The following is an 8,794-nucleotide window of genomic DNA, read 5'->3' as shown; positions in this document are numbered from 1 at the left end:
TCTATTTCGTCACTTTCAAACTACTGAAACAACAAAAATATATATATGGTAAATATATTTTCCTTTTGTTTGCGGCGCACATGGCAGCCTTCCATGGCGCACCGGTTGAGAAGCGCTGGGTTAGCATATTTAGTTACATATAATAAAATTATCCACTTCTTAAAGGCAACTATAAAGCTTTCATAGGCCTTTTGAAAATTTTGATTCTGCATAACACAAAAGATACATGTAATTCTGCGATAAACTCTTACCGTAAGAATTCGGCGACTGACATTTTTATTCTAGCCCATAAAAATAACTTTTATGTTAAACAAACATAAAGACAGTGCTTTTAATTGTAAAGTTACAAATTCACTGCAAAATGCGAGAACAAAACCAGGTTTAAAATGACATTTCTACGATATTAACTACATAAAAAAATTGATTACATTGTCGGTTGACAAAATAGCAAAAATAATACATTCCAGGGAAAAAAATAAACATAACAGAAACGATTACGTTAACTAGAATAGTAGACTTAAAACCTCAATTATTTTTTCGTAAATTAAAAAAACAGGTATACAATACTGCTCATTTATACAATTGCTTCACGTGAACAAGTAAATATTTTCACTAACGTGATAAAATAAAAATAAAACAGCTTTAAACATTTCAAATCTAGCCAATTCACGTAACATAGTGTTTCTTAAGCTTTTTAGGTGGGGATCATAATAATAAGTGTAAGTAGAACAGCGTAGCTTTGGCGAACCATCTCTTCGCTAATTTTCTTGTGAGCGAAATAAACATAAAATATTAGCATAATATGTTCAAACTTAATTAATATGTCTTTGTAGCTGTTGCACATTTTTTTTAAATTTCAGAGAAATCTAAACAAACCTAAAACCACTCTTAAGAAATCCAACCATGCAAACTGCCGCAATCGGCGACTTAACCAAATTAAACTGCGGCACAACTTTGGGTCGCGACCTATTGGTTGAGAATCACTGGTACAACAGAATAAAAAAACACAAGAAAAAAAGAAGATGATTTTATGAAGGCAACTGAAACATAAATACATGTATGTACAACTGCGTTATGTAACGGCAAACTAAAATGCCTTACAGCTGGAAAATTAACAAAATAACAAAACACACAATAGTAATGATTTCTTAAAAGTTGCAACATAACGAATCAACCGCGTTAACAAATTCATGGAACCATATCTTTTTACATAATCCATGTATCTACCCAAACTGCATTTTCTGATTTTCGATATCCGAATATAAATACCGTTGCAAAACGCACACCGTTGTGTTGCACATTATTCAACAATATAAGAACATGAAATTTCCTGTTTATTGCTACCAAAATCAACTAAAAAGAGTCGCAGAGTGTGAAGTATAGGCTGGTAAGGGACGGAAAGCTTTATGTAATATTTTAGTAACGTGGATAGGTTGAATAGGACTGCTGAGTCGGAGCCGGATTTGAAACTCGATGTGGTTGCCTAATTTGGCTGGAGTTGGACTTATTTTTTTCGGTCTGAGTCGATTTTTTTTTTCGGTCTGAGTCGATTTTTTTTTAAACATTTGGGATGTTTTAAATCAAATCAGCAGCCCTACTTTTTTTTAGATGATAGCTAACGGAACCCTTTAGGTTTTGAAAATCTTAGGGTTTAGCTACTTGAAATTCACTTATATCGTGCCATATCGCTTCAATATAGTCCTTGTGACATCTATCGCTTAAATTTGAAGGCTTTGCTTAATCGACGAATTTAAGACCGCAGTTTAAAAAAATCTGATTTAAGGGAAAGCAAAACACATGTTTTTCTTATTTTTGTTTACGTTTTTGCTATTATTAATCGCAGATCTGAAACAATGTTGTGCACAGGTTTATAGAATTGCATCTAAGCTAATCAGAAATCTTGAAAAGTTTAAATGTTGTAAATGTAACGCTGTTGGATAATCACAATTACAAGGGATCACGGAACATACACGTTATTAGAAACTCTAACACGGTTCTGCATATCTTTATGCAGTGGTATTAAAATATGGAGAAAGTTCATAAAAAAAATAATATTTTGCAATAATCGCACATTTTGGTTATTCAAAGCTACTGCATCAATACAATTATACACAATATTGCTCTGTTATTATAAAAATTTGCTGGAAGTTTGACGCACCTCTAGGAGTGGTTTGTACGTCAGACGGAAGCTGTTAAAGACTATTTTCCTTTAAAAACGTTTTACTGTTTTTAAATTAATGGATGTTGGTTGATACTTTGTAATAATAATTGATCGGTGCAAAACAATTCGATATTAAATTATTGTATGTCGGAGCTCTTAAACGCAACCTGGGGCAAACGAGACTGTTGTAAGGAAATATTTTAGTCTTTACAGCCATTGTTACTTAAGTCGGGGTTAGATGTAAACCTAAATATCGAATAAAAAGGAAAAAATTCACTTATCTTTAAAGGGAAACACCTAGCCATTAAAAGTGAACGCTTCGCGCGTATTTGTACAGTTTGCTTCCGGTGTAGAACTCTTCCTGATAACACTGCATTAAAGGGTAGGACGACAAAAGCCTACGCCCCTTAGATGCTAGCAAATTGCCATGATAGGCTACGCAAGCTTGTTTGTGGTGACAAGACTCACTCAAAATACATATTGACAGTTGAACAAGATTTGTGCAAAGCGCGAAAAGTTTTTTGCATTTGGTTAAAATTGCCAAAAAATTAAGCACACGAGAGTTGAGATAAAAAACTTAAAAGCAAACTAAACGTAAGAGACGCAATAAACTCGCATGTGGCTTGTGAGGCACGGTGTAGCCATCCCTCAACTAGGCCTATAATCGTAGGGCAGTGTTTTAAACTTTGGTCGCGATTCGCATTTGAGTGGCCGTTGAATTTGATTGGGGCGCCGACTGCAGTAATTTGCAGCGTAAGATTGTTTGTTGAAGCAATCATAACAAGCTCTCATTAATTAAATTGAAGCTTATTTATGGTAATGTATTTGTTCGCCGAGAGAAGAGCTTTATTATAAACACTGGGTTAAAACATAAATCTCGTTGTCTACATTTCCTCTGCCCCATTTATTTGTGTTAAAATGGACACCCAAAAACGGTATTTAGCGTTAAGTGAATGGACAGATTATCTGCTGTTACGGTGGGTACCCTTGAATCTAAGTTCAGGGTCGGCAGACATTTAAAGTAGAACCCTGGTGGTGTTTACACTGCTCGGCATTTCCGTGATACAAAAGTAGCTGTACGAGTTCCTGGAATTTCGGTAGAACATCTTACAGCATTATTTCCGCGAGAAAAAATAGAGGTACAGTTCAATCAAAGAAAATTGCACGGTGGTATTTGCACAATTAATTGCTGCAGAAGGCGTTGTGTCAAATTTACGAGCGAAAATAACGCTATGATTAAGCCTGATAAAAATAGGACATATTTAAAAAATATCAAATCAGCACAGTTTGTTTTAAAAAAATTGTGTTAAACGTCGGGTTTATTACTAGTGTGACCTGGAATAATTGGTTGTTTGCTATTTTGCTTTTATTAACTGCTAAGGGTTAGCAAACGATCTTAGGTTGTATTTCAATTTTGTTACGCTGGTATTGCAGTAAGATGCTTCGATATCTGGTACTAATTGGACTTTTTCTGCAATGTTTCGGGAAGCGAAGTAAGTTAATACCATGTTGTGCTATATTTTGAGTACCGGTATAATAAATTGGGATACAATCACAATAGACAAACGGGCACGCTTATGTATAGAAATATGGATTCGTTTTTCGGGGTCATTTTAGTCGAGTTTGTAGTCGAACAGGCTTTAAGCATTAATTCATTAAGCACCAACTCTTATCGGGTGATTTCAGGAAAACTTTTATAATTTGGAAAACGTGTTTAATATATTTTGTATTCCGGAAGGTGCGTTTAGGACGAGGAGAGTGTTGTTGATTCGACAAAACTAAAAATAAATGTTACCTATCTTATATTCATGAGCTTTGACAATCTTACTACGTCCAACTAAAACTTCCAACCATTATGCTTCAATGAGGAAGTTAAGCAACGCCCGTAAAATAAAGAAAATCATGTTGCTGTTTTGTAGTTGGCTGCGAGACGACCTTTTCGCAGCTTTAAGGCGACAAAAGTCAAATGAGGAGCGTTCTGTGTCCCAAGCACTGCAAGCCACCAGGAAGGGTTTGCGGGACGGGACATTACACTGAGGATAGCGAGATATGATTTGCTGCAATCCACAGCGGCAAGTTACCAGGTGGGCATCGGGATTTGGTATTAATTGGAAAAAAGCGGTGTTGTAACCGAAGTCATTTGTCTAAAAGACTTCAAAATCAAGTTATTTTTCAAATCAAGTCCAATCAAGTTATATGTCCGAAAAAACTTGTGCTTATCAAATTTTGTCGGTCAAGTTCTGCCTCTTGAGAAATACTAAACCACAGCAAAATTATTCTCTAGGCGGACTATACTTACTTTTTCCACATACTCAGATGATACAGGTGGAGCCGTTGGAATATTAACCGGCGGCCCTCATACCTTTCGAGGAACACAGAGCCACGGAGTTACAAGTCTGAGCTGCTCGTCCGAAGCAATATACTCCTATTCGTTTGTTGGTGGAATTTGGGTCGGATAAGCAAATTTACCTAAAAATTGTATTTTGGTCTATTCAAAAAAAATCACCAATCTCAATTATGTTTTCAGTATGTCTTAACCCAGGGTTGGGCAACGTTCTTCCCGCCAACGCAAATAATGTGGCCCTCGACCTAAACTGCGGCCACGAGGCTATTCCTCAATTTTTTTTTCATTTGTTTTACTATTTCAATATACTTACATAAAAAGCAGTTTTTCACGATTTGCGCAGATCTTGCTCCTCCATCAAGTGTAAATTGCAAAATATCTTAGTTATATGCGTAATTAACAGTTGTTGCGGCTGTTATAATAAGATGCATAGTTAAAACGGCCCGAAGAGACCCCTCTGATTTGGTTTTGGTCCTAGACTACAAAAATGTTGCTCACCCCTTCCTTAGCCCATTTTAGTAAAATAGTTTACACCAAAGCGTCTATAGAGTCTCATCAAAACCCCGAAAATTAAATTTTTGTGTTTTTTAATGTGTTTTTTGGCTTTGTGCAAAATAATAACATCTTTGTGATGTAGTTTTTGTTTTTGAAAGTAACATTATGATATTATTACGCCTTAAATCAGATCAGAATTAAAAATAAAGCTATAGGATTTGTATAGCCATACTTAGGAACCTGATATACGCTTGTCACTTACCTTGTTTAATGAGCCTTTTCTTTTGCTTGTATGTTTTTTTGGGCACAAAAAAACACTAATGAAACACTTGTAGTTTGCAAATAAATTTCTAGAACTATCACACATATAAAACCAAGTAGACTTAACTACATAGCTTTTTAAGGGCTCGTACGAAATAATATGTATTTCTGTAAAATTTGAGCCAATTGTAACAAATAAATGTACAATAAAAGTACAATAAGTGTAAACTTGCTACTTGTTTTGGCGTTTTGTGTTTGCTATGCGCAATATATCACTCAGCATGTAACACGTATATCAATTTTATAATACCTTTGTTGTGACTTGGATTTGACTCGATTTGGCAATGTTTTGGACTGGGACGACTTGTTATTTGTTTAAAACCAGGACTAAACAAAGTAATTTTGTAAATGACTTGCTTACAACACTGGGGACTTGACCCATAGCACTAAACGCAATATAAAGCCATACTAATTTTGTAATAAACAGTCCCATCATCTTGCCTTGATATTCGGTACATAAACAGAGTTGGCTGCCTAGACAGCTCTGATAAGATTGTTTAACTGCTAAATTTGATCCATTAGTCAGCTGTTTGTTTTTCTCCAGCATGAACGGTATCGCCGCTCAGCACAATACGTTACGCTATTTAAACAAATACTGTTAGAGGCATTTGCCGGAAGCAAGTAAACTGTAAACTTCCCGGTATCGGACATCCCTAGTCAAGACTTCTTTTAAACATTTCATGGATCCTTGTTGAAAGGACACGACCTCCCGCGAAGCAATATGATAAACGCAGTTCCAGGAAGTAATTAAACTGGAAAGTTCCTGGTATTGGGTATCCCTAGTCAAGACTTCTTTTAAACGTTTCATGGAATCTTGTTAAAAGGGTACCGACCTTCAGCGAAGCAATATGATAAACGCAGTTCCAGGAAGTAATTAAACTGGAAAGTTCCTGGTATTGGGTATCCCTAGTCAAGACTTATTTTAAACATTTCATGGATCCTTGTTGAAAGGACACGACCTCCCGCGAAGCAATATGATAAACGCAGTTCCAGGAAGTAAGTAAACTGGAAAGTTCCTGGTATTGGGTATCCCTAGTCAAGACTTGTTTTAAACGTTTCATGGAATCTTGTTAAAAGGGTACCGACCTTCAGCGAAGCAATATGATTAACGCAGTTGCGGGAAGTAAGTAAACTGCAAAGTTCCTCGTATCGGCATCCCTAGTCAAGACTTCTTTTAAACGTTTCGTGGAATCTTGTTGAAAGGGTACCGACCTCCAGTGAAGCAATATGATAAACGCAGTTCCGGAAAGTATATAAACTGAAAAGCTCCTGGTAACGGACATCGCTAGTCAAGATTTCTTTTAAACGTTTCATGGAATCTTGTTGAAAGGGTACCGACCTCCAGTGAAGCAATATGGTATAGGCAGTACGCGTTCAGCAATTTAATAAGTTCAACATTTATTTTGAATGCCATTTTTGTGACTATAGGATTTGACTCGATTTGGCAATGAATTGGACGTGGACGACTTGTTATTTTTATCAAATGGCGTGTTGTTTGTGACTTGACTAGGATGTCAAAGTAATTTTGTAAATAACTTGTTTACAACACTGGGGTCTTGGCCCATAGCACTATACGCGATATAAAGCTATGCTAATTTTATAACAAACATCAACGTGCCTTGATTCCGTATAAGAACTGAGGTACCTGCCTCGACAGCTCTGATAAGTTGAGGTACATATGTGCCGAAGCATATGCAGGCAAGACTTGTAACATACCTAAGAACCACTCGAAAAAATGTGTACCACTCGAAAAACACGAGTTTTGTAAGACTTTGACCGAATCAAATTTGTTTATATACTTCTTGTATATAGCTGTGTCGTGCTTTGAGAATATCGTGTAATGCTGTCAACTCGCACTACAAAACCAAATAAATGTATGTATGTTTATTTAAAAATGATATTTGTTTGAAAATAAATCAATAGTTCTCACATGACAGTTAAAAGAAGATTCTCTGAAAATTTTCTTTCAAAATCTCCCGAAAATCGTTTACGTTGTGTTTCGGTAACTTTTCAGTGTGTATCGCCACAACTGGAAACTAATATATTAGTACTGTCGCAAAATATTGACAGCTATCTTAGAACGACCATTTAGGCGTATATTGTGGTGCACCTAGAAATGCTTGAACAAATAGTTTAAGACACAGCAGGACATTGCAGACACATTTTAAGAAGCCACATGGATTATCAGATTATATCTATAATCGCAATGTACAAAGTATCCCGCGACCTTCCTCTTCGCGGAGCTTTTATCCAAGAGAAATTTAGATTAACTACCTTGTCAACCAACTTGAAATGAAGAAAGAGCACTGTTTGCACATCACCGCCATTATATCTGTGGAGGGGAGATTTTGTCGTTCCTCTTTTCGAGTTATGGTCGATTAACAGTCTGAAGCTTTGAATTTGCCTTTGTGAAGAAAATCACACTGGCATTTATTTTGCTAAATATTGCAGTTCGTGCAGTTTTATAAGAAAAGTGCCTTTGTGAAGGGACAAGTTGGGTCGGTATATAAGTCTTCAGTGTGTGCCTCAATGCAACATTTCGCACAGACTTTTACTATGCTAAATATTGCAGTTCGTGCAGTTTCATAAGAACAGAGACCCTTGTTTTTAACTTTAAACAATGTTTTGAAACATACTAATTTGTAATAAACAGTCCAATGTTTAGCTACGTGCATAGTAGCGATAGTTAAAAATGATTTAAGTCGCAATAGAGTGATTTGTAAACAAACTGAACCAAGTCTAGTCGTTTGAAACAAATAGAAACGTCATTATTTACCACTAAATCCTAAGTATTTATTATTGGTAAATATGATTTCTAGCAATGGTAGCATTAACTTCTGAAACTAATTTACAGCAAGCCAGCTTATAAATGAAATGTTAGGAACTTGTCATTGGTTTAATAATAATCAAAGTCATATCAAGCCTTTTTGCTTGTAAAGTTAGAGTCAAGTAAATTTAAAATATAGATGTGAGTGCACTTCAAAATATTAGCTTGTTTAAGCGTCAATAAATGTATGTAATATAAACCTTGCCCTGCTGTTTCTAACCACTATAACGCTATGCTGTTGTTAGTTTGTTCAGAGATATTTTAATGTTGTCAATTAGTTGTCGGTCTAATTAATCGTGCCCATTTTACAGATTGTTATACAGTTAAAACACCATTTAATGAATATAAAAAAGGTCATCATGTCTAATGCTGTGATCGCGTTGTCGGTAATTTTGACTGTATTTCTCTCATCTACCGTATGTCTTTGCTCCGCTGGCGACCAAGGCGATAAAACTAATGATATCTCGCAAGAAAATCGTCCTGGTAAGTGAAGTGTATGTGTATGCGTTGGGTGTTACCATGTTAGTGATAAATTCAATACAAATACAACTGCCTGAAGAATACTTTTAATTTCTTTCGAAAAGCCTCTTATCATGTGTTTCAATTTTACTTGACTATTGGTCTTTCATTTTCCCTTTAAAAGCAT

Source organism: Ascidiella aspersa, chromosome 4 (genome assembly GCF_963924565.1).
Source record: "Ascidiella aspersa chromosome 4, kaAscAspe10.2, whole genome shotgun sequence".
NCBI lineage: Eukaryota > Metazoa > Chordata > Ascidiacea > Phlebobranchia > Ascidiidae > Ascidiella > Ascidiella aspersa.
Note: the sequence above shows the minus strand (reverse complement) of the source record.